Source organism: Saccopteryx leptura, chromosome 4 (genome assembly GCF_036850995.1).
Source record: "Saccopteryx leptura isolate mSacLep1 chromosome 4, mSacLep1_pri_phased_curated, whole genome shotgun sequence".
Lineage (NCBI taxonomy): Eukaryota > Metazoa > Chordata > Mammalia > Chiroptera > Emballonuridae > Saccopteryx > Saccopteryx leptura.
Window position 1 is genome coordinate 159,913,259 of NC_089506.1, and position 27,854 is coordinate 159,941,112.

Below are 27,854 nucleotides of genomic sequence, written 5' to 3' on the forward strand. Positions count from 1 at the left end.
AGAAAAGGCAGAATCAATTAAGTTCTATGTTCCTAGTACTTGCTCTATTTTCCCTTTCACTCTCTGTCTCCTTTTATTTATTACCAGGATATAGTAGTACAGGCAACATGTTGGCTTCTTTTTCCATTTAGTTATTGTTTTTTTTAAAGAAATTGTGCTATTGTGAAAAATCCTTTTTAAGTTTTCTTTCTTGCTGTTTTATTCTCCATATTGTTGGTTGTAACCGAATCTCTAATGAGCACCCGATTCCACATTTTTCATTTCCCTGGTGGCAGCACCATTTTTACACCTTCTCTCAACTTGGCAGTAAAGTTGTGTTTATGGGGGGGGAGGGGTTGAGAACAGGAAAGAAAGATGCTCAAGTAAAAAGTAAGAAAGTTCTCACTCAGTATGAGTTCAGCCAGTGTCGTATATTACTCAGTTCATCCATTTGCCTTATGAAATAAATTTTTAAATTTGTTTTTATGATCAGGATCAGCTACATAATTTATAGGGCCCAGTTAGAAATAATGTTGGTAGGGTTGCCAGATTTTGTAAATAAAAATAAAGGGCACATAGCTAATTTTTTTTTACTTTATTGACATATAATTTACAAATAAAATTGTATATATTTAAGGTATACAATGTGATATTTTGCTATATTATAAAATGATTACCACAGTCAAGCTAATTAACATTGCCATCTCCTCATATTGTTACCATTTTTTTTGTGTGTGGGGGGGAGATCACTTAATAATTTTCAAATATATAATACTGCCCGCAAATCAGAATCACCTCTAAGATTAAAAAAAATTCAGTGCCTGCATGTAATTGCTTTAGGGTTCAGCAGGACATTTATAAAACTGTCCAAGGAGATTTAATGTGCCGCACTGGTTGGGAAACTCCAGAGTGGTCACTGCCCCAGCAGTGTTAGCACCACCTAAGAACTGGTAGGAAACGCAGATTCTTGGGCCCCATCATAATCCTGTTGAATCAGAATGTTGGGGTCATCACCCCAGAAATCGATGTTTATTTTAACAAACCCTCCAGGTGACTCTACTACATTTTAAAGTTTGGAACTTCCACTATAAATAATTTTAAGCTCTTAAAAGCTTTTAAAGCTTTGTGTTTTAGAAGAGAACTCTGATAGATACGTAGGGGACTGATGAGGAACAAATCAGAGGCTAAGGCAACTTGTACAGGATCATAAAGAAGTTGTTACCTTTATAGGATCATGGGGTTAAGAAGATAGGGTGAAGAATAGAGCAGTGTATATAGGAATAAAGGTAGATGATAGATTCAGGAGATGTTTCAGAAACAGAATTGGTGAAATTCTGTAACTGAATGAATTGAGGGCGTTGAAGGAAAGAGCCAGGTCAGAAGAATATGAAGTTTCTTTCTGGGTGATTCAAGAATGTAGTCATTAAACAAGGCAGAAATGACCCTACCAAGTGTAAGCTAGGGGAAGCAATAAAGATGCTGACTATGAGGCACCCTTAAGTATCTGAGAGATGTCTTGCCTAGTTGAGAATTTGGATCTAGAACTTTGAAAGCAAATGGGAACTGGGGTGTAGTTCTGGGATTTCTCACCACAATAATTACATTTTTAAAATCACTTATTCAAATGGTTTTATATATATATATGCATTAAATAATTTATTTTAAAATATGTTAATTTACTTTCATATTAAGATAAAGATGAGCTTGAAACAATCTATAATCTCATATATTTGATCATTTATATAAAGTTATTTTTAGTTATAAATAGAATTGGTAGAATGTGTTAGCAAAATTATAGAACAAAAGTTACTTTTTATAAACTTACTATTCCATTCTTGAGTCAAACAAAAAACAAACACATTTATTTTCAGAGAAAAAAACTGAGATAGGGAAAACAAGAATAAAATTCTCCTTGCAGCTGATAAAGGAGGCGGTTGTGTGTCATGATCAAATCTACAGGTTTCTGGAGCCAGACTGATTTCCACCCACTTACAGCAGATGTGACATTCGATATTTTCCTTCCGCTCCTTACCTGCAAAATGGCTAAATTGATGTTACCCATTTTATAGGATTTTTGTAAGAATTGGATGAGTTAATGCATGTTTGAAGTATTATGAGAAGTGCTCAACATTTAGTTATCAGTCATTAAATGTAAGCTTGTATTAGTACAGAAAACTGTTTTTCTCACTTTCTACTTAGTCTTATTTTCTAAATTGCTGCTATCAACAGTTTTTGTGTCTTTGTTGTTTATGTCTATTTATGAATTTCTGAACACTGAAGGGAATGACTGCATACCAGAGAATTTCTAGGAATTAAATTCTGAAGCATTCATGGAGAAAATGTAGCAAGGTACCAACACATAGTCTATTTCTAAATGTATAGAAATAAAAACTTAGCTTTCAGTTTAGACACATTCAAATTTTTTAGTGCAAAGTTGGGGTCCGAAGGAACTAGGCTCCATATTCCTTACAATTAAATTTTTTTTCCCATAATCCTCAATCAGTAGCAAGTCGTCATTACTCTGAACAGGAATAAGTAAATTACTACTCTTTGATCCATAGTATAAAGGTCAAGAGTATATCATAACAATTTCTACATCAAGAGTTATATATAAAAAAGCTACCAAGCAAAGTGTGATTATAATTAGTAATAATAATGATAATATAGCTGTTCCACTTGACCCTTACAGAGCAGGGAGAAGGAGGTAGCAGCTCTGGAAGCGGAAAACGATCTTATGCTTTCATCTGAGATTTGTAAATTAAGGCTGTTCATTACCACTCCTCAATTATTATGTTCTGAATTTCACTTCACATCTTCCCTTAGTTTAGAAATCATTACACAGGTGTAAAGGCCAGGGAGAAATGCTTCATCTTTAGCATTTTGCTCAGCCTCCTCAAAACAGTGTTGCAGTCCATCTTTTCCAACCTATTTCAGTTGTGGTGGGGAGCTGGCAGATGAGGAATAGATGTAGTCCTGGGTATTTGTATGTCTAGAGCCTGTTATAGACCCACAGAGCTCTTGTGACTTGGGCAAATTTCCAGGCAGGTTCTAAATATAGCTAATGCTATACTGTTCTACTTGGAGTTCTTGTGTCCTGGGAGTGACCCATGGTTGGGACAAATTTTCTATGCTCAGTAAAAGGTATTGAAAGTACTCCACTGTATGGTCCCAGTGCTTAAACTCAGCCTGGACAAGACTTTGATCAGCTTTTCTCCTAGAAGGGAACTTTTGTGTAACCCTCAGCAGGGAAATCCATATTTCATGATACTTTTGCAGGCCAGTAACTTTTTTCAAGGTGGATTTCTTGGTGAATAAATAGAAATATACCTGGCTTCACAGAGATAAAAACTAACGTTTGATATTCTCAAGAAACCTTGGGTATTTCTAATATTTATTTATAGCTTTCCATATAAGGAATTGGAGTTCTCCAAGTCATGTATAGTAAGAGCATTGAGTTGGGATTTTTAAAAATGATACATATATTACAGATATTTCAAGGGTGTTACTGTCATTGTTGATAGAGTTAGCAAAATTGATTAATTAGCTTTAGATTTAAGAAAAAAATTGTTTCACATTAGTGAAACATTTTTTGCTCTTCCTCATTGTAAAAAATATCTGAGGAACGTTCTATTTCAGTTAATTTGTACTTCCCCAGCTCCAATTAACTTCAGTACTAATCACTGGACCTTAATAACAGAAATCATATATTTGGCTGAAAAATGAACAGTTAATGAAGTAATTTTCTATTATAATTTGACCATATAATTCAGCCTTTCAATTGTTTGTTAACAAAGTGTGACAATTTATGTATTGAAAATAAAAATTCATAATAAGAACCTGCCCACATACTTTACTTGAGGGGTAATTATTCTTTATATACTCCATAACTCACCAGCTTTGATAAAGATGGCAGTGAATTATTATGGTCTTTACTTTTTAAGAAGACTTTAATAACTTTATCATGCCACTGGTGTCTTAAAGTTATGGATTGTATGCAAGGCATAATAACTATTTCTTTTTGATAGAAACTACATTTCTCTTCTCAAATGGTCAGTAATTCATAGTTAGGAATTCAGAATGGTGACTCTGTGCCTCTAGATTATATTTCCACCAACAACAGCACTGAAATGCCTTGCTTAAATGTACATAATTAAAAACTCACATATTAATATGAGTAGAGTTCTCACTATTAATTTTTTTAAATACAGTGGTATCCTTTTGTAATACCACTGAGTAAACTAATTACAGAAATGGTAATATCTGTATTACATGTCAGCTGTATTATATCTGACTTTTTGTGTTGGGGGAGAGTTATAATTTTATTTGAAACATATTACTTTGTTCTTATTCCATTTGGCTGGAATTCTTCCTCTTTAGTAACTATGAGTTTAACAGCAAAGTTACAGTGCTGCCGTGTCATTATTAAAATACGTGTGTGTTATCTAGAAGTGGGAGATAAGAGGGTGTTAATAGTTGGAGGGAAATGTATCAGCTACAAGAACAGAATGGTTTGGTGGTTAAGTGCTCTGATGGTTGACACTCAAGGGCAATGGCTAGAAGGTGTGAGAAAACGGGAATATTATTTATAGATGACATTACCAAAGAGAGGTGCACTTTCCTAGAGAAAAGTTGGCTAACTCTGGCATTATTGGGGGACATACCTTTAAATCATAAGTATGAAAAGTACTTTTATTTTAACTTTTTTTTTTGTTACAGAGACAGAGAGAGTCAGAGAGAGGGACTGATAAGGACAGACAGACAGGAAGGGAGAGAGATGAGAAGCATCAGTTCTTCGTTGCGGCACTTGATTTGAGTTGTTCATTGATTGCTTTGTGGTATGTGCCTTGACCGGGGGGCTACAGCAGATGGAGTGACCCCTTACTCGAGCCAGCAACCTTGGGCTCAAGCTGGTGAGCCTTGCTCAAACCAGATGAGCCCTTGCTCAAGCCGGCGAGCTCGGGGTTTTGACCTGGGTCCTCCATATCCCAATCCGATGCTCTATCCACTGTGCCACCGCCTGGTCAGGCTATTTTAACTTTGTTTTTAAAGCATACAATGAAAGGGAATACAGTAGCTGTTTGCTGTTAAATCAGTCTAGAGACTGAATTTGATGATAATGATTTTTTAATCAAAAGGCATATTTATTGAAAGTTGGAATTTTTAAATTAAATTTATTGAGGTGACACTGGTTAATAAGATAAGATTATGTAGGTTTGAAGTGCACATTTCTGTGTTACATGATCTGCATATTGCATTGTGTGTTTACTACCCAAAGTTGAATCATCCTTTGTCACCATATATTTAACCCTTTGCTGCTCCCTCATCCCCCTTCCCTCTGGTAACTACCATACTATTGTTTGTGTCTATTAGTTTTTGTTTATTTGTTTTTCTTGTTTATTTGTTGCTTTTTGTTTTATATCCCACATAGGAATGAAATAATTTGGTTCTAAACTTTTTCTCTTACTTCACTTAGCATGATTTTTCAAAGTCCATCCATGTTGTTGCAAATGACAGTATTTTATCTTTTCTTTTTTTTTTTTTTTAATTTTTTTATTTATTTATTCATTTTAGAGAGGAGAGGGAGAGACAGAGAGAGAGAGAGAGAGAGACAGATAGAGAGAAGGGGGACGAGCTGGAAGCATCAACTCCCATATGTGCCTTGACCAGGCAAGCCCAGGGTTTCGAACCGGCGACCTCAGCATTTCCAGGTCGACGCTTTATCCACTGCGCCACCACAGGTCAGGCTATCTTTTCTTAACAACTGAATAATATTCCATTAAATATATGTACCCATTGAAGGACACTTCTGCTGTTTCCATGTCTTGCTACTGTGAATAATGTTGTAATGAATGAATTTTTTTCAAATTTTGGGAGGTAGACAACCAGAAGAGGGGTTGCTAGGTCATATGGTTAACTCTGTTAACTTTTTGAGGAAACTCCCTACTGTTTTCCATAGTAGGCAAAAGACCTGAACAGACATTTCTCCCAAGAAGACATATAAATGGCTAACAGAGATATCAAAAAATTCTCAACTTCACTAGCTATTAGATAAATACAAATGAAAATTGGAATTTTTAAGAGAAAAACTTATACAACAATTTCACTTCTAGTATATTTTCAAAATATTTGAAAACAAAAACTTGAATAAATATATGCCAATGTTAATAGTAGTGTTTTTCACAATAGTCAAAAGCTAGAAATAACCCTTATGTCCATCAATGGGTGAATGGATAAAGTATGGTATACACATCCAATGAAGTATCACTCAGTAATAAAAAGGAATGAAATTCTGACACATGCTACAACATCGATGAATTCTGAGGATATTATGCTAAGTGAAATAAGCCAGACACAAAAGGGCAAATATTGTTTGATTTTACTAACATGAGGTACTTAAATTGGTCACATTCATAGGTATAGAAATAGATTGGTGATTGCCAAGGGTTGGGTACATAGGGGTAGAGAATGGCGAATAATGTTTAGGAAGATGAAATTTGAGAAGATGAAAAAGTTCTGGAGATGGATGAAGGTGAGGTTGCACAACAATGCAAAGATATTTAATGCAACTGAATTGTATATCTAAATGTGGTTAAAAAGATAAGTTGTATGTTCTGTATGTTTTACTACAATATAAAAACAAAACTTAGTGAAATGGTATTATAAAGTAACAAAATACTTCCAGTTAGAGAACAAGCCAAGAAGATAAATATAAGGGTTAGCCAATTGTTCATATTCATAAATATTCAGTAGTCATCATTAGACTAAATTTTGGGAAAATATTGTTCTTGTATAGGTCTTGGGAATAATTTGTCCATACTTAAAAATATTTTCTTTCAGTACTTGACATAATTCTAGAACATAGAAGATGCTCAATATTTGTTGATTGAAATTTGTTAATTCAGAAAATTGTCACAGCTTCATGTACAAAATATTATAATAACCTTAACTGTAACTTGTTAAGCCTACCTAAATGACTCAGAGAACAGGTAGAAAATACAACCTTTTAAAAATTGTTTTTCCATTTATTTTGAGAGAGAGAGGGGAAGGGAGAGAAACAGAAGCATCAACTCTTATTTCACTTAGTTGTCCCATTTATTAATAGTTTTGTTCTCATTGTTTGCTTCTCGTAGGTTCCCTAAAGCCCATGAACTCTGACCTACCAGGTTGACACTATTTACTGAGCGTCCTGGTCAGGGCCAAAAATAAAACCTTTGAAATACAAATACCCTGGTCTTGTAGCTCAGTTAGTCAGAGTGCCCTCCTGAAATACCAAGGTTGCAGGTTCAGTCCCCAGTCAGGACACATACAAGAATCAACCAATGAATGCATAAGAGGAACAACAAATCTGTGTGTGAGTATTTCTGTCTCCCTAAAAAAATAAATAAATAAACAATCAAAATGCAATGTATTGTATACTAGATAATGGAAACTAATATATCTTACTTATAAAACAATGCTAATATTATTTTGAGAAATAATAATCAGACAGTTATTTGTCTGAAAGACTGTCTTTAGGATTAATGGAGCTATTATCCTTATTTTATAGAATCAGAAAGATCACAGTGGGTTGTGGCCATTTTGGTGCTTATTTTACTATAACAGTAGCTTCATGTAAGTCTGATTCTTTTTTAAAAATATTTAAAAATTTTCAAATTACAGTTAACATATAATGTATTAGTTTTAGTTATATAACATACTGATTAGAAATTTAATAACTTAAAAAGTGATCATCCCCATAATTCTAGTACCTATCTGACACCATACATCGTTATTAAAATATTACTATCTTCCCTATGCTGTACTTTACACACCAATTAATATTCTTATAACTGGCAATTTGTACCTTTTAATCCTTTCCCTTTTTTCACCTGTGCTCCCAACCTCCCTCTCCTCTGGCAACCATCAACATATCCTCTGTAACTATGACTTTGTTTCTGTTTTATTTTATTTATTTTTTAGATTCCACATAAAAGTTAAATCATATGGTTTTATCGTTTTTCTGTCTGACTTATTTACTTAGCGTGATCCCGTTAAGTCCATTCATGTTGTCATAAATGACACAACTTCATTCTTTTATGGTTGAGTAATATTTCATTGTATATACGTATCACATTTTTATTCACTTATTGATAGACAATTAATTTGCTTCTATATATTAGCTATTGTATATATGCCACAATAAACATGGGGGTACGTATGGTATGTCTTTTCAAACTATTATTTTGGATTTCTTCAGATAAGTACCCAGAAGTGGGGTTGCTGAGTCATATGGTAGTTCTATTTTTAATTTTTTTGAGGTACCTACCTTCATACTGTTTTTCATAGTGGCTGCACCAATTAACAGTCACATCAACAGTGAATGAGGGTTCCATTTTCTCCACATCTTCACCAGTACTTGTTGATTTATTGATGATAGCTGTTCTGACAAGTGTGAGGTGATCTCATTATAGTTTTAATTTGCATTTCCTTGATGATTAATGATGTTGAACATCTTTTCATATGTCTATTGGCCATCTGTATGTCTTCTTTAGAGAAATGTCTATTCAGTTCCTCTGTGCATTTTTTAATAAAAAAAAATGTTTTTTAGTGTTAAGTTGTATGAGTCCCTTATATATTTTGGATATTAACCCTTTATCTGATGTATTATTGGCAAATACTTTCTACCGTTCAGTAAATTGTCTTTTGGTTTTGTTGATGGTTTCCTTTGCTGTGCAAAAACTTTGGTTTGATATAGTCCCATTTGTTTATTTTTCTTTTGTTTCCTTTGCCCAAGGGGACATATCCAAACAAATATTACTAAGAATGATGTCAAACTCTTTACTGCCTATGTTTTCTTCTAGGAGTTTCATAGTTTTAGGTCTTAATCCAATTTAAGTCTTTAATCCAATTTGGACTTATTCTTGTGTATCAAGTGAGAAAGTGAACCGGTTTTATTCTTTTGCATGTGTATGTCTAGTTTTACCAACAGCATTTATTAAAGAAACTGTCTTCACCCCATTGTATATCTTTGCCTTCTTCATCATAAATTAGTTGACCCTATAGATATGAGTTATTTCTGGGTTCTCTATTTTGTTCCATTGAGCTATCATATAGTAGTGTTTGTTTTTATGCCTATACCTTGATGTTTTGATTGTTATAGCTTTGTAGTATAGTTTGATATCACGTAGTGTGATACTTTCAACTTTACTTCTTTCTCAGAGTTGCTTTTATGGTTCCATGTAAATTTTAGAATAGATCTAAGTGAAGGGGTGGGAAACCTCTTAAATTGTATAATATTAGGTTATATAATGCTGCTTCATATGGCTGATTTTGCCAGGTGGTAAAGTGATGCCACTCTCTTCGTTTCTGTGGGCAAATAGTCAATTTTAGTCTGTTATAAGGATATTATTTTTATTATTCTGAGCAATGTTATTTTAGTTATCAGAAACTGAGTATCAACTGTATGAGAAGTTACACATTTATTTTCCTGAGTAATTATACTTTCCCTGCATTGTTTTTTGAGTTACATTTGTTCATTGTGGAATATTGACAACTGCTAAAAAAAAGCACAAAAATAACAGTATTTTAAAAATTACTCATTATTGTACTACTCAGAGATTAACACTGGTATCATTTGTTTGCATATTGCAAATTCTACTGTTTTGTCTATCCATATATGAACAAACAAATACAAAACAGGGATACATAAAGTTTGGATCGTAATGATCATTCTATTTTACAGCCTGTGATTTTTTTCATTGAGCAGTAAATAATGAACATTTTCTCATGTCACTAAATACTGTTTTTACAGCTGCTTTCTAAGTAGCTGCATTGCCTTTTATTTTATGCTTCTGCCTGTACCAACCTCTGTTATTGAAATTTTAGATTTTTTTTTTTGGGTTTTATAAATGGCTCTATGATGAAAATACTTTTAGATTAATCTTACGCGTATCTGTATTTATTTTCTTAAAATATATCCCCAGAAATAAAAGCAAGTAAAAGGGTATAAACATTTAAAAAGCATTTAATAGATAATGTGCCAAGTTGTTCTTCAGTAAGACTGCAGTTTTATATTTCTATAACAGATAACAGTTTATATGAGAACACCCATTGCCCCTCCTAGAATTAGATTTCTATTTTTGAAAGCTCATTGTAGAAGTGAAGACTCCTAATCATTTAATTTGCATTGGTGACTTGAGCATTTTTTATATGATTGTTGAGCATATGTATTTATACATGTCATGGTTATTCTGATGTGTTCCTCTTTTCTGTTTGGAAGACTGATTTCTGTGTTAACATATTAACCTGGTTGTGTTGTTTCTTGTGCACCTACAGTAAGTACTCACTCACTGTTGTCACTAGATCTTGAAAACTGTGGCTCTAAGTGAAACAATACTTCAAAAATCCAGTTTTGCCATAGGCTAATTGATATATCCTGTGGCATATTTCTGGTCACAAAAACATCACCTAAGGTCTAAATAAAGACCCCAAACCTTTCTAATATTAAACATTGAAATAAATGTGAGTTACATGTATATTTAAGAAAGGTGAATAAAAATAAGACAATTCTTTATCAACCTGTTTTTTCCAGTTCAGGGTTGCAGGTGGTTAAAGCCTCTCCTGGAAGCACAGGGCAGAAGGCAGACACTCATCCTAGACACAGGACACCCTTCCATCACAGGGTGCATTCACAGCCACAGCCGCACTCAGTCAGGCTGGGACAGGGTAGACTCTCCAGTTCCCCTAACGTGCATGTCTCTGATGTGGGAGGAAAGCAGAAGACCCAGAGAAAACCCGAGCAGGCGTGGGGAGAACATGTACATACTACCCAGACGGTTGCCTTGGCTGGGAATCTATTTTTTTTTCTTACCAACATTATAAGAAAGCGACTTTATTCAAGGACCTGCTATATTTTTTCTCCAGTGGATTTTTCTATTCAATGTTTTGCCAGATGTTGCCAAGGAAAATAATAAAATAAAACACAAAAAACCTTTTGGGTAGATTGCTTAACTTCATATGGGGTTTGTTTCTGAATGTAAGATAGATATGGTAAATTTCCTTTCTTCCACACTAGGTGAGAAAAATTTACTGTTACTTAGCTGTAAAACATTCAGTCTTATTTTACATATATATAACTGCTTGCAAAAATTAGGGGCTATTTCAAAATGAATATGAAGCAACAAAATACCCCCTAATTTTTGTGAGCAGTATGTATATATATCTCCAGATAACTTCAAATAGCTTGTTTGTAGGGTTTTATTTATAACATGGTAGGTGTTTCTTGAAGGATAGTATTGCTTAAAGAACATTTTCATTTGGGTCTGCTCCAAGTTTCTTTTTTTTTTTCTGTATTTTTCTGAAGCTGGAAACGGGGAGAGACAGTCAGACTCCCGCATGCGCCCGACCGGGATCCACCTGGCACGCCCACCAGGGGGCGACACTCTGCCCACCAGGGGGCGTCGCTCTGTTGCGACCAGAGCCACTCTAGCGCCTGGGGCAGAGGCCAGGGAGCCATCCCCAGCGCCCGGGCCATCTTTGCTCCAATGGAGCCTCGGCTGCGGGAGGGGAAGAGAGAGACAGAGAGGAAGGAGAGGAGGAGGGGTGGAGAAGCAGATGGGCGCTTCTCCTATGTGCCCTGGCCGGGAATCGAACCCGGGACTTCTGCACGTCAGGCTGACACTCTACCACTGAGCCAACTGGCCAGGGCTGCTCCAAGTATTTTTGAAACACAATAGCAATTGTCATTTTTAGTGGGATAGTATACAAACATTGAGAGAAGTTGTACCCCTACTAATAAGGAAGACAATAAATTGACTATTGAGTAGAATTGTGTTTCTTACAGCAGAGTGTTTGATTAACTCTTCAATTGTTTTTTCTATGAATAGAAATAACCATTTTATTTTGGGAATATCATTTATATTTAAACATGGTATGAATGGAATTTAGGAAACTCACTTCAGATATATGAAGCTTAACATTGATGTTTGTGTATATGTGGTTTTATGTATATGTTGGAGGGAATAGGAGTGATAAAAATAATGCCAAAATCATAATATTGAGAAAAATATTAAGAGTATATGAAATATTTATAGTCAAACTGCTCTCCAATCCAGTCATGATAAGGAGCATCTGACAAGACTATATGGTTACTTTCTTTTTTGTGTGTGTGTGACAGACACAGAGAGAGGGACAGATAAGGACAGACAGGAAGGGAGAGAGATAAAAAAGCATCAATTTTTTGCTGCGGCATCTTAGTTGTTCATGGATTGCTTTCTCATCTGTGCCTTGACCGGGGGGCTACAGTAGTGTGAGTGACCCCTTGCTCAAACCAGTGACCTTTGGCTTCAAACCAGTGACCTTGGGGTCATGTCTGTGATCCCATGCTCAAGCCAGTGACCTTGTGCTCAAGCTGGTGAGCCTACATTCAAGCCGAATGACCCATGCTCAAGCCGGTGACCTCTGGGTTTCGAACCTGGGTCCTCTGTGTCCCAATTGATGCTCTAGCCACTGCACCACTGCCTGGTCAGGCTATAAGATTACTTTCAAAACAAATACCAAGTTCTGGGAGATGAATATACATATTTGCATAAAGAACACTTGGCAATTGTACAAGCCTTTTTCTTTATTTATCAAGCGATTGACTGTTGAATTCTCTTTGGTTTCATTAGGGACACTTGGTATGCAGTTTCTTTAAGTTGTCAAAAACTTGATACATGGTCACTCATTTTTTCACTGCTTGACAACTTTGCTCCAGTGGAGCCTTGGCTGTGGTAGGAAAAGAGAGAGATAGAAAGGAAGGAGAGGGGGAAGGGTGGAGAAGCAGATGGGCGCTTGTCCTGTGTGTCCTGGCTGGGAATTGAACCTGGAACTTCCACATGCCAGGCCAATGCTCTACCGCTGAACCAACCAGCCAGGGCAGGAATTTCTGTTTTTAATGTTTACATCAAAACTCTTTATAAATGGAAATTTAATAATTTTTGAAACTATTGGAAACTTTAATTATAACAGCTGTTAGTTAACTTCAGTATTTTAAGTATATTATATACCTAAATATTGATATACCTAAGTATAATAAGTATGGAAAGTACTGGTTTTATTTTAAAGTTCAACAATGATATGGTAATATACTTTCTCATTTAAAAAATGGAACTAGGAAAAGATTTTTAAAAGAACTTTGAGAACATTAAATATAATTATAGCCAACACTTTTATCCTAGGTTTTTATGTACATAACTAATTTATCAGTTTTGTAAAGTTATTAAAGTTAAAACATGTTATTCTTACATTTAAAATTAAAAAGTTTTAAATCAGCAATATGTGAAACATATTGAATATATTGTTTTATATTTATCTAAGAATTTCTGGTTTAACAAATTAAATGTCCATTTCTTTCTTTCTCTCTTTTTTTGTGATAGAGACAGAGAGATACAAAAGAAAGGGACAGCTAGGGACAGACAGACCGGAAGGGAATGAGATGAGAAGCATCAGTTCTTCGTTGCAGCACCTTAGTTGTTCATTGATTGCTTTCTCATATGTGCCTTGACCAGGGGGCTACAGCAGACTGAGTGACCCCTTGCTCAAGCCAGTGACTTTGGGCTCAAGCTGGTGAGCTGTGCTCAAACCAGATGAGCCCGTGCTCAAGCTGGCAACCTCAGGGTTTAGAACCTGGGTCCTCCGCGTCCCAGTCTGACTCTCTATCCACTGCGCCACTGCCTGGTCAGTCTACGTTTCTTTATTTTTAAAAATTCATTGAACAAATCTACCCATTGTGTTCTTTGGTGGTGAATTTTAAATAAAATTCATTACTTATTTAATACTTTTGAATTTATAATGTGCTTGAAGTGGTTTATTTATTCTTCACCAGCTACCAATTGAGAATCTGTTTTGTAAATGATTATTGAAACATAAATTACTGTTACTGGCTATCTTGCATTTCTGTTATACTGAAGATCAGTGTAATAGAGCACTGACCATGATGACTGGATCTCACTAAGATGGGGAGGGGTCAGGACATCATTCTCAGTGAAGGCCAGGATGGCGTCAACCTGGAGCAGAGCAAAGGCATGATTTCAGCAGGTGGAAAGGATTTTCCTGGAATGAATTAGCAGCAATAGACAGAAGTTATTAGTATTATCAAATTAGAAGATTCTTCTTACTCTTTGAGTAGTGAGTTTTTTTCATGTTTGCTGACCCCTGGGAGTAAGTTTTTTTCAAAAAATATTAGTTCCAATTACAGTTTTATTAACTTAAAATCATGTTTGTTTGATAACCAATTTATGGAAACAAGAAGAACATACATTTGCCTTTTTTAATGTTGCCTTACACATTTTTAAAAGAAATCGATCGTACTCTGGATGGTCAGGAGGCACAAGGACATACATGAACATTTGTACTACTCAAAGGGTTAATCTGTATGATTTTTTTAAGTGAGAGGAGGGGAGACAGACTGACTCCTTCCTGCATGTACCCCAACTGGGATCCACCCGGCAACCCCATCTGGAGCCGATGCTTGAATCAGTCAAGCTATGCTCAGTGCCTGGGGCCAATGCTCAGACCAATCAAGCCACTGGCTGTGAAAGGGAAAGAGGGAAAGAAAGGAGAGGCAGGGGAGATGGTTGCTTCTCATGTGTGTTCTGACGGCATCAAATCCAGGATGTTCATATGCTGGGCTGATGCTCTAGCCACTGAGCAAACTGGCCAAGAGCCTGTATGATTTTTAAATAAAATCTTCTAGGAAAAATAAAATTTTGTAGAAAACTTAAGATACTTTGTTTAAATGTGAAATGTAAAGTTATTTGATTATGTTATTCCTCATCAAAAAATTATATAAATTAAAGATTTGGCTGTAAAAATATATATGTTAAACATTCAAAATGTAACCGAAAATTCTGATATTAATTTTTTGCTTGATAACCATGTACTTCAAAATCTGTCATCATTTTTCATAGTATTAAGAAATCCTATTTCTATTGTATTGTTTACTTAGGTTATGAGGCTTTTTTAAAATTGAGCAAGTGTTCGATGGTTCCTCCAAACAGTGATGAATAAAAAGATACAGAGAAGTGGTTGGAAAGGCAGGTGAGTTACCCTTGCCTGATCCTTTTTCTGTTTCCTCTTTCTGCCACTATCTCTGCACATCCTTAGATAAAACTCAAAAGTTGTTTTTGAGATCTTTGTGGGAACCAAGTGAAAGAAGAAAAATTTAGAACTGTTGTCTACCCTAATACTAGTGATGCGGAGATTTTAAGTACCAGGAACAGTTTAAAAGTTCTTATCAGGCCCTGGCCGGTTGGCTCAGTAGTAGAGCGTCGGTCTGGCGTGCGGAAGTCCCGGGTTCGATTCCTGGCCAGGGCACACAGGAGAGGCGCCCATCTGCTTCTCCACCCCTCCCCTTCTCCTTCCTCTCTGTCTCTCTCTTCCCCTCCCGCAGCCGAGGCTCCATTGGAGCAAAAGATGGCCGGGGCGCTGGGGATGGCTCCTTGGCCTCTGCCCCAGGTGCTGGAGTGGCTCTGGTCGCAACAGAGCGACGCCCCAGATGGGCAGAGCATCGCCCCCTGGTGGGCATGCCAGGTGGATCCCGGTCGGGCGCATGCGGGAGTCTGTCTGACTGCCTCCCTGTTTCCAGCTTCAGAAAAATACAAAATAAATAAATAAATAAATAAAAATAAAAGTTCTTATCAGAGCAACTCTTTACTACCTTAATTTGTGTGTACAGATTGTTGATAGTGTTGTTACTATCTGTTTTGTATCAGACTTGCTAGCTAATTTCTGTGTTTATTAACTAAGTGATTTTCTTAATGGCTACCCTTTTAACAAACAAAGAAATCTTAGCTGCTCTGAGAAGAAAAACCAAATGCTAAAGATTATGGTGAAAAAGGTGAGTCTCTAGTTAAAGCAGGGATTCAATTTCCTTTGTTTTGGGTGTGGAAAAGGAACTTTTTTCCAACCTTATTATCAGAGGGTTTTGTGAATTTTTTCCCTGAAATATTTTAGAATCTCCATTTTGACAGGAGCATTTTGTTTGAATTCATATTTTATTAACCAAGTGTTATTTTGCTTCATTTATATTTAAAGACTTAGAGGCCTACAATACTGTGTTTAAAGGAGAAATATTTTTTATTAAATAATCAAAGAAAATCCAAATACCCACTGGCATCAACACAACCCATCCCCCCTCATGATCTGATTATGGATTTTAGGTAAGAGCCCCTGGAGCGGACACTGGGCTTTTATATTGGGAACCAGTTTAAGATTTCTTACAAACAAGCTCAGACTGGATCAAGTGAATGGGGGAAACACTGGTAGAGCTGGAAACTCGAGCTAACAGTATGGGCACGCTACTGACTCCATGAAGTCAGTCTCCCCGGTGTCCTCCATCCATGTAAGACCCAGGTTTATGGGCAAGTAGTCTAGGACTCGCATACACCCACCTGTGCCTCTACAAGCCCATTAATCGGACGTGGTACCAAAATGTGTGTTTATTTATCAGATGTCATCGCAGAACTTGGGCAGTGAGATTGGGTATTTGTAGTTCCCACACAGCAGAAATCCATCTTGTCAGTAAAGCAAGAGAAGGTGAGCTTCCTAGTGTTTATGTAGGAATCATCTTTGCTCTCGCAAACCTGGTTACAATTCTGTTATCTCGTTTTATTTATTAAGCACACCACAATCAGCCAAATAAGATTAGAGGGAATAATGAAAGAGAAGTTATTTGTCTCTATCCTTCTGTTTGACCTCCTTTGCACTTTTGCTTCCTTCATTTTCTTTCCCTTGGTTACCCATCACATTCGGGACCTCACATTCTAGAAAATATAAGCTCTCCTCATTGAAATGTAGCCACTTGTGTTTGTATATTGTATACTGTGAGCATGTTATTTAACCTCCTTGTACCTTGATTTTATTTGTAAAATGGCAATAAGGTTATTACCTATATCATAAAGTGTTAAGAGGATTAAATTAAGACGTGTTAAGCACTTAGCTTAGTACCTGGTTTTACAAAGTGCTGAGTGACCAGTTATCTAATACTTACTAATAGAACCTATTAATAGAATAATGATTGAGAGCCATGTGCTTTATTGTCAAGTGTCAAAATGTTTTTTTTAAATCAGCAAGAGGAGGTAAGGCAGAGAGACAGACTCCTACATTTGCCCTTACCAGCATTCACCCAGCAAGCCCACTAGGGGGCGATATGCTCCCCTATTGGGGCTTTGCTCTGCTGCTGAGCAACTGAGCTTTCCTTATCCTGAGGCGAGGCCATGAGCTATCCTCAGTGCCCGGGGCCAGCTTGCTCCAATTGAGCCATGGCTGGAGAAGGAGGAGGAGGAGAGAGAGAGAGATGGAGAGAGAGAGAGACAGAGAGAGAGAGAGAAAGAGAAAGAGAGAAAGAAAGAGAGGGATGGAGAAGCAGATAGGTGCTTCTCCTGTGTGCCCTTACCGGGAATTGAACCTGGGACATCCATATACTAGGCCGACGCTCTACCATTCAGCCAACCAGCCAGAGCAAGTGTCAAAATGTTAAATAAGACAGAGTTGTGGATTCTTTATGTGTGACAAGACAGGGGCTGGTATTTTTCTTTTCTACATGAATACACTTATAGAAGGTCTTAAAGATAGAAAAGCACTGTTGCTAAATAGTCTAAATAGACTAAAATAGACTAAAAGATTATTGAATGGTAAGAGAGAAAGTCCTAAGAATCCTAGGAATCATATTGAATTTGTTACTTTTATTGGAAAAGAAGACAACAATATCCGTATAGTGTTGAGCTGGTTGGTTCTTTTATGTATTAACTTCTTTCATAACAGATATGGTGCTTTCTTTATCTAATGTGAATGTTCTAAATTATATGACTGTCATTAAGTCTTATTTAAAATTGATTTTTGGAATAGTTATTATATTTCTTTTTGAGGCCTCACATTTTTAAACATTTAGAATAGAACCTCACTCATTTTGAGGATACTGTATGCAAAATAATTTTGAAGGACATTTTATTTTCTAATGAATTTTCAGCAGGTGGCTAATGGCTTTTGACCTGCTGTACCAGCATACAGAGCTGAATGTCAGACAGAATATGTTTTAAAATCTGCATTTTCATCTGGTATAATGAAGTACAATAATTCTTTTTTGAGATTGCCTTGCATATTTTTCCAAGTAGTTATTGATAGAGATGTGTCAGTTTGGTAGGAGAGAGAAGAGAAAATTATAATATTATGTGTTTAGGTCTTAAGAATATTTAAATATATTCAGATTGGTAAATACAAGTATTTTAACAAATATTATATTTGATATATTTACATGTTAAAAGATTTAAAATACATGTTATCAGCCTTTTCTGTCCCATGTCTTTGGCCATTGTTATAAAAAAATCACATATTTTAATCCACTCACTTTTCTTTTTAATAATTTCTATTTTCTCTGGAAATTTATATAGTGCATTCCATGGCCTGTTTTTACACAACCTTTAAGAATTATACTTGCCCTGGCAGGATAGCATGGTTGGTTAGAGCTTTGTCCTGAAACGCACAGGTTGCTGGTTCGATCCCTGGTCAGGGCACATACAGGACAGATTGATGTTCCTGTCTCACTCCTTCCTCCCTCTCTTGCTAAAATAAATAATATAAATAATAATAATAATAGTTATTATTATTATACATACTGAATAATTTTCAATTTTTGTGTGAAAATAGACCATGGCATACTCTCTATAAATGATAGAGGTTGCTCAGGGCTTCAAAATTAGCCATTTTAGATCATTGTCAATGCTTATTTTCAAATTAACTACTGGCACAAGCATTTATACAACTGTAGTCTTTGAGATCATGTTCCACTTGGTTTGTATATTGAGTAACACTTCGAGTTAAGCTTAGCTAAATTTTTGAGATGAAGATGTGTATGCAGCTTGATTAATGCCCACAGTACCTTGCGGAGTGGGCAACTGTGAAAAAATGACAAATGTAAAGAACTATATTTCCTATACTGATTATATCAGAGCTGGCATTTTGCCACTGAGCTGTATGATGAGGGAAGAATATTGTTTATATGCTTTGCATTTAAGGCTTAATTTCTGAGGCTGAGTTCCAATTTTGTTTATTTCCTCTGGTAATTACCCGTTTTCAAGATGCAAAAGAAGTGTATCATTGGGGTTTTTTTTTAATGGTTAAACTTGTATGGTAGATGTCCTTCCTTTAAATTTAGGCACTAAAAATATTCACACATCAAAGTACTTTGTGATTCTCATTTGTGGCTAAAGAGTTAATCATCTCTCAGTAATGCTTTGAAGTTAGCTTTTTTCTCATATTTTTCTTCTTAACCCAGCATGGGTTCATGAATAAAGCTAACCACTGATAGGTATAGTGTATTATTGCTTTTGCCTATGGCTCTTGTTAATAATTCAAATTCTGATTAGTTTGCTGGAATCAAATCAATGTAGTTTATGGTATATTTTTTTCCTGTTATAAAGCCCTCTCACAGAAAATAGGTTGGAAAAAACATCATGGGGTGGGGAGGTTTAGGACAAAGCTATTCAGGGTTAAATGTAGTTTAGCTTTTTTGCCTATGTTGTGGTTAGTCTATAACTTGTACAAGATTTTTTACTTCTCACTCCCCCACAGTCCTTGAAGTTCCTGTTCCTTAGGACAAAATTCCTAAAAATTCCTATTCTTTAGTCAAAGTATATGATTCTGCTGTTTTGTTGATGAGGCAACAATAACAACAATGACAGGAACTTAATGGGATAAATTAGGTATGTATATGTTTTTCAGGCATCTTTTTTTTTTAATTTTTTAAAATTTATTTATTCATTTTTAGAGAGGAGAGAGAGACAGAGAGGGAGAGAGAGGAGAGAGAGCGACAGAGAGAGAGAAGGGGGGAGGAGCTGGAAGCATCAACTCCCATATGTGCCTTGACCAGGCAAGCCCAGGGTTTTGAACCGGTGACCTCAGCATTTCCAGGTCGACGCTTTATCCACTGCGCCACCACAGGTCAGGCGGTATGTATATGTTTTTTAAGTGCAGGTAGATGGGGGTCTACCAGTTGAAGAATAAGGGAGGTGATGAAGAATATGGAGGTGATTGCTAAAACAACAGAATTATGACAGTTGCTAAAATCAAGTGATTCTCTTTACAAGATTACCTAATCACTAAAGAAATAGGATTTGGCATTTTAAGGACTAGGATGTTTTCCACTAACAATCAGTACAGAAAAGAGTTGTGCCTGGATGCTTTCTACAGAAAGTAATGTGAATTTAGAAACCAGAGGACATGCCAGAATTAGACTGATAATTGTACATAACATTCCATACTGGAACCAGATACTAGGCTCAGCAGGAAAGACCCGTGAAGTACAGTTAGGGGAATACAAATAAGGAGGTAATTTAGCAAATTTACATGTACATGACACAGTGGGTAGGATGATAATCTCATAGTTAGAGACACCCAGATTTTAACTATTTGAAGGCTGGTTACCTAGGGCAAATATTATAAATTATTCTCTCTGAGCCTCAGATTTCTTAATTATAAAATAGGGATAGTAATGGTATCTAATTTATATTTTTATTATGAAAATAATTACCAAATATTAAAAAATTAAATGAAACTTATAGTGAACAAAAACTGCTAATTACAGAGCCTGGGAAATGTATCACCATTTATATATTTGCATGTAATGGGATACATCATTACACGGGCTCATATTTGGCCTCAGAATCCTTCTCAACACAGAACGCCTGGGAGTTTCATTTTGTAGAGTTGGCAGTCAATATGAAACATAGTTGTTCTCTCTGAGTAATCTAACTTTACCTGTCTTCTTTCTATTTTGCTGACAGTCTCCCTGATGCAAATATCAACTCGGTTATTTGGAAAAGTGGGAATGTAAGACTGGTTATCAATGATCATAAGTGCTCAGGCACTACGTTGAGTATTTTGCAGAGATTTGTGTTAAGTAGGTGATTCCTAAATGTGTGTTTCCAGTGTCATCCTCTAACCTTCATTGATGAATTCATTTATTATTTGGCTCTCTCACTTAATTGTCTAATAAGTGTCTAAACTTATTGCTCACTGTTCACTATCCTTCAGCCACACTGGACTTCTTTATTTTCCTTGCACATTCTGAGTTCATTTCTCCCTTGGACTTTTGTTTTTGCTCATTTCTGTGTCTGAAAGCCTCCTCCATTTTATTTTATGCATTTTGCTGCTTCTCCTAATTCAAATGTCATTTCTTCTGAGACTGAAGTTTCTCTCTGACAACTGCATTAAGTCATTCTCCCATCTAGTCAGTTTCTTATCTCACCATCTTATATGTTTCTTCAGAACTCTTTTCCAGCCTGACCAGTCAGTGGCAAAGTGGATAGAGCAGAGGACCCAGGTTCGAAACCCCGAGGTCGCCTGCTTGAGCGCGGGCTCATCTGGTTCGAGCAAGGCTCACCAGCTTGAACCCAGAGTTGCTGGCTTGAGCAAGGGGTCACTCGGTCTGCTGTAGCCCCAGGATCAAGGCACATATGAGAGAGCAATCAATGAACAACTAAGGTGTCACAATGAAGAATTGATTCTTCTCATCTCTCTCCCTTCCTGTCTGTTTGTTCCTATCTGTCCCTCTCTCTGTCTCTTTCACATACAAAAAATAAGAACTCTTTTCCATATATATAAAATTATATTGATTTAATTGTTTTTTGTTTGATCTCCCAGCCCAGAATTCAGGTTCCCTCAGAGCAGTGGCCTTGTGTGGTTTGTCCAGTACTATACTCCTAAAATTACACCTGGCTCAACAAGTCTCAGAGGTGTGGTTATTATTTCCTTAATTCTGTAGGTGACAAAAGTGAGGCGCAAGGAGGTGTAGTAGCTTGACAGAATTCTGTAGGAATTCTGTAGGTGACAGAAGTGAGGGCGCAAGGAGGTGTAGTAGCTTGCCGAGGATCACAGGAATTGGAGGTGGCTGAGCTGGGATACAGACCCAATGCTGCACTCTAAAAACCCGTGCCACAATATAATTGAAGATCAGGGACATTAATAGGAGGGAGGGGGCTGTGCGGAGTGCATAGAACTTCCTTTGAATCTCTGATTGTTTCTCCAGCATTGTCAGGGAAGAGCGGGTCCGACCACTTTATACTCTAGTGTCCTTGGCTTATCTTTCTTCCCTTTTCCTTTTGACTCAGTGCCCAAGACACACATGGTTAATATTTTACAAGAATGCTTTTAATCCCTTACTGCTTGGGAAAAACAATGAAACACGGGATTTTAAAGAAGCTCCAAAAGGCCTAGAATTTATGGTTTTGAACCCAGATGGAATTTTCCACCTGGTTTGGGTTCTTCCTTTTTAATATACATGCTATTTTCTGAGTATCTGTCACTTGACAATAGCATTTATTATAGCAATCGCTTTCTTTTTGCGAGTTTGTGTTAATAATGCTTTGCTTGTACTTGGCCCCTATGGACTAGAATAGTTCCACCTCCATGCCTTTCCATCTCATCACCCACCCCCAGTGCAAAACCTGGCACCGCAGCTGGACAATTTATATTGTTTTTAGCTAGGCCTACTGTAGAATAAAACAGACAGTCTTATAATAATGTATATAATGTATATCGGTAAAATGTATAATATGTTTTAACTTTTTGGGAAAAATGAAAAGAAGAAAACCAGGGCAGTTGATTAAAACGGGATAATCCACTGCATGATAAATCACACCCAGAAGATTATAGAAGGAGAATTTCCTGGTGCTTTTTACCTAGGACATTTGCTGTGCTTTACTGCATTTGACCTTTTAGAAGCTATTGACATCATTTGGGAACTGTCAGTACATGTGCCTTACCCAGTTAAACTGAAGAAATCGTAGCATTGTGGATCTGACTTGATTAATTTAAATCCAAACACACACAGTCCCGCCTGGATGCCCTCTGCGGGGCCCTTGCACAAAAGGATTTCATTCAGAAGCATTATAACCCACATCCTGCTGACAGACACTTTCATCTCTGTTGGTCTTCGCAGGCTGCAAGCAGCATCTTTAACCCCTCTTACGCTTCCTTTTATTTCATGACAACAATATCTATTCTTAGATTCATACAAATGCTCTACTTTTCGCTCTAAGTTCTTTCTTGTGTCCTAGGGAAAAGGTATTTTAAAGTTCTAATTGAGAGACTAAAATGAGAACTTATCTAAAACTGGCTCCTTTAGAAATAGTAGAATTTAATCCAGCACTTCCTCTGGGAATTATAATCAAAATTAGAATCACAAAATGTTGAAATAAGTTTTTGGTATTTAGTAAGCCATCATCTGTAATATCTTTGACTTTTAATTTAAAAATTTTTTTTTTGTATTTTTCTGAAGCTGGAAACGGGGAGGTAGTCAGACAGACTCCCGCATGCGCCCAACCGGGATCCACCCGCACGCCCACCAGGGGGCGATGCTCTGCCCATCCAGGGCGTTGCTCTGTTGCAACCAGAGCCATTCTAGCACCCGAGGCAGAAGCCACAGAGCCATCCTCAGCGCCCGGGCCAACTTTGCTCCAATGGAGCCTTGGCTGCGGGAGGGGAAGAGAGAGACAGAGAGGAAGGAGAAGGAGAGGGGTGGAGAAGCAGATGGGCGCCTCTCCTGTGTGCCCTGGCCAGGAATTGAATGTAGGACTCCTGCACGCTAGGCCGACACTCTACCACTGAGCCAACCGGCCGGCGCACCTTTGACTTTTAGATTAAAAACATTGAAGAGTTGATAATCCATGTATAGTTTTGGGAAGACATTAAAATTAATTGTCTTGTGGGTGAATTCAGAGTAGTATAAGGATCTAGTTCCTGGATTTTAAAATGAAAGCAAGGTTAAAATTCTTTAAGGATAAAACTTTGAATAACTTCAGTCTATTAAAATCTGAATCGGGCAAAGAATACACACATTGGTCACTCTGCTGGGCATGGTGCAGAAGAGGGCAGGTATTTGTGTAGGAGAAATTTAGAAAATTGCTACACAGTGCTTCACAGCACATAGAAATGTTAGATTGGAAAAGACCAACACCCTTATCTTAAACAGCAAAACACCTAAGCCCACCCCCACTGGATTATTCAAGCTCTTAAAGGCCTTTAGATGGCCAATTTCTGCTTCTTTATTACCCAATTACAACACTCTTCCAGAATACGAATGAAGCCCTTAGAGAAGGTGGTGTAATCCCATTCTCTGTAGTTTTGTTCATCATTAATTTGTTTGTTTGTTTGTTTTTTTAAATTTTTATTTTATTTATTCATTTTAGAGAGGGAGAGAGAAAGAGAGAGAGAGGAGAGAGAGACAGGGGGGAGGAGCTGGAAGCATCAACTCTCATATGTGCCTTGACCAGGCAAGCCCAGGTTTCGAACCGGTGACCTCAGCATTTCCAGGTCGACGCTTTATCCACTGCGCCACCACAGGTCAGGCCTTCATCATCATTAATTTTAATAACTACTGTTTTAAGGGATTGTGATGTGCCAGTACTTATGCATTATCTTTGTCTTTATAACTACGGTAGTAGGTATTGTGCCTCTATTTTTGAAAATTAGAAACTGACGTTTAGAAAAGTCGGGGATTTGCTCAGAGTATCAGTTACTCTGAGATGGTAGGATAGAGCAGAGGAAGCAGGCTCTTTAGGATATTATTAGCTAGATACAGGGAAAAGACATGTGTAGCAAGAGTTGTTTCTCCCAGCCTTGTAAATTGAGTTGAGAAAGTGATGGTGAATGAGTTTTCTGTGGGTCATTTGTAAGAAAGAAAAGATTAAGGCCATTTTGGCCTTTCTTTTTTAGATACAGTGGATTCACTGTAAGGGAATATGAGCAACTCCTTTCTTGCTGCCATTAGCAGTCAGCTGTCTAGGTGAGATATGAATTGGACAATCAGGGGACCTAGACGCTATGTGACACAAGAGAAATCACAGCATTATTTTGAGCCCCTGTTTATTTTTATTTTAAAAAGTGAAATTCCCATTTCTCCTTTATCCTACCACATAATGTTATTTCAAAGATTCAGTGAAATGATTTAGTCTTAAATACTTTGGAAAATGAAAATAATTAGGACATAAAATTTTTGTTCATGTACTCAATAAATATTTATTGAGTGAATGCCAAATGTAAGGCATGGTGGTGCTCTGTAGAGAATAAGGAGCAAATACAGACTGTCTCTACTTCTCAGAAGATTAAAATAAGTGGGAAAATAAGATACATGGTAATGACTAGGCAATAGAATGTTTGAAATGCAATTTGTAATGTGGAGCAGACCGGCCTTTAGTGTGGGACGGATAAATGCACAAAATAAAATTATGCGACTGGCGTAAAAACTGTGGTATTTTTAAATATAATTGTCGAACTTACGAGACAAGCGTCAAGAGTGAGTCTTAGACGGATGTAACAGAGGGAATCTGGTCATTTAAAAAAAATAAAACCTCTTTCAGGCTTAAATATAAATAAAACAGAAATAATGTAAGTTATTTATTCTTTCTCTGCGGACTGGTATCAAATGGCCCACGGACCGGTACTGGTCCGCGGCCTGGGGATTGGGGACCACTGACGTAGAGAACACTGGACTTTCTGAGCAGCACCCTATTCTCTACGAAAGAGTCTTAAAGGACTGGTAGGATTTAGGTTGGTGGAAGCAGAGACAGAAGGAGTGTGGTGGGAGGGATGGGTGGGTATGTGTGGGATTACAGGAGGAGGAAGCAGTAAGAGCAAAGTCCTTGAAGGAGGGAAAGTACAGTAACACATTAGTGTATCAGATTGTCTACTTGCCTGTAGGTCAAGATGCCCATTCTGAGAGGGATGGGTTTATGTTGAAACTGTGCAATCATACTTAATTCAGTGACCTACAGGGAGCCTGTTAGGATTTTGTAGCTTCGTGGTAATCTGGTAAGGCAGTGGTTGTAAAGACTCATCAAGAACAGAGTGATACATAAACTGATTAAAGAAGTGAGACACTAAGGTCAAGGAGACCAGCACATTATGAGATAACTGTTAGAGAGGATCTGGGCTAGAGGGGACACTATGGGACTGGAACAAAGAGGAGATAAATCAGTGATATTTGGCCACTGACTGGATTTAAGGGTGATGGAGAGTTACCTTTTGCAATGGGAAGTCCTGTAACTTTTTCATTAAATCAGTATGCATTTCTTTTAATTAACAAATTTAAACCCAAATACTAATCATAAAATCCAAAATACCACTCTTTTTTTTTTTTTTTTTTTTTGTATTTTTCCGAAGCTGGAAACAGGGAGAGACAGTCAGACAGACTCCCACATGTGCTGGACCGGGATCCACCCGGCACGCCCACCAGGGGCGACACTCTGCCCACCAGGGAGTGATGCTCTGCCCCTCCGGGGCGTCGCTCTGCCACGACCAGAGCCACTCTAGTGCCTGGGGCAGAGGCCAAGGGGCCATCCCCAGCGCCCGGGCCATCTTTGCTCCAATGGAGCCTTGGCTGCGGGAGGGGAAGAGAGAGACAGAGAGGAAGGAGGGGGGGGTGGAGAAGCAGATGGGCGCTTCTCCTATGTGCCCTGGCTGGGAATCGAACCCGGGTCCCCCGCATGCCAGGCCAACGCTCTACCGCTGAGCCAACCAGCCAGGGCCAATACCACTCTTTTTTGTTTTGTTTTGTTTTCCCCAGTTCTTATAATATGCTTAACTGGAATTAGGAAGAGTGTTGGTTCTAGACCAGAGAGCCAAGAATGTTGCTTATCTGGGCTAGGAGGAAGTTCAAAATAAATTAAGAGGCAGAACTGGTTTAGGATGAAGAGTGTTTTGCCTTATCATCAGAAAGTGATTTGGGAGAGGAGGCGGTCTGGCCACTCTAGCTGACTAGTCAAGGCTTTAGAAATTCTGTCCAAATACCCCCTCAAAAGTAGCCCTCTAATCCTCATTTGCTTCTGAATGGCACTTGCCAACATGATTTTACTTTAGCTTATAACAAATTAAGCTCAGGGCCTTGTTGAACTCTGAGCTTCAATTTAAGAATGAAGGTGGTTGCATGGGAGTTGATGAGATTTCTAATACTTTGAAAGTCAAGGGGTTATATTTCTTTGGAGAATGTGCTATGTCTTTTTTTTCCCCCTGCAAAAGAATATTTTGACCTTCTAGCTTTGTTTTTCTTTCAGTTGTGACATTATAATATTGTTTGGATGTCTATTAAGCCTTCAGATCCACTGGGAAATCAGAAGTAGATTTTCTGAAGTTCAGGACAGATAAAAGGGAGTATAGAGTTACCCAGGAAAAATATCAGGTCTTGATGGAGCTAGTGCTGTTACTGGGTAGATTTTGTGCCTGCTTCCAGCTCTGTGCTATGAGTGGCCCCCTGTGGGTGTGTGCTTCACAGGGCCTCTCTGTGCTATACTTGGGAATCCAGGGAAAAGAGGTGGTGATTTTTGTGTTATCAGTTAAAGAAAGTTTATGATCTCTGAGAAGGTGGTGAGGTCACACTGATCAGAAAATTTAGTGCAGTGTCAAGAGGAAATAGAACACTGATGAGAACATGACACATTAAGCTGTTTTTGTAGATTAAGACAGGAATAAAAACAAAATGAAGGCTGGAATTAGGGAATGGAGGTTGGGGAAATTAGAGTCCTTTTTTCCCCTAAAGCAAGCATCTTTCACAGAACATTTAATTCAGCAGCCTGTGCCATTTGTCTCACTGACACGTGGTTTCTGTTCCTGCTGGTGGTCTGTATTCCCTTCAGCCTTTGCAGTGGTCAGAGACCTCTGCTTGTGGTCTTATTTTTGGATAGGCTTGTTTTAAAATGGTACCTTTAAAAGAAAATCTAACAAACCAGCTTACTGTTGGACTCTTTATGATCATCCCATCACTGGAAAAGTCAATAAACCTGCTCTCTTGTGTGTGTGTGTGATATAGATAACCTTTATTTTATTCACTCATCTTGATTCCGTTGAGACAGGTGGATCATCTTCCT

At 37.4% G+C, this 27,854-nt stretch overlaps 1 protein-coding gene and 1 non-coding gene across 15 annotated transcripts in view; one reads left to right on the top strand and one right to left on the bottom strand.

The window, feature by feature from the left end:
* The window catches only part of PAM (peptidylglycine alpha-amidating monooxygenase), a 337,150-nt gene that overhangs the window by 25,910 nt on the left and 283,386 nt on the right, over nt 1-27,854 (top strand). For 12 of the 14 annotated variants that reach the window (XM_066381912.1, XM_066381917.1, XM_066381920.1 and 9 more), the window contains one exon: nt 14,945-15,036. The exons of the other annotated variants lie outside the window; for them this stretch is intronic. The gene's annotated coding sequence lies outside the window, so the exon portion shown is untranslated. The remainder of the gene's footprint in view (nt 1-14,944; nt 15,037-27,854) is intronic. 14 annotated transcript variants of the gene reach the window in all.
* TRNAV-GAC (transfer RNA valine (anticodon GAC)) lies at nt 11,590-11,665 on the bottom strand. Its single transcript has one exon. It is a non-coding gene; the product is annotated as a tRNA-Val (tRNA).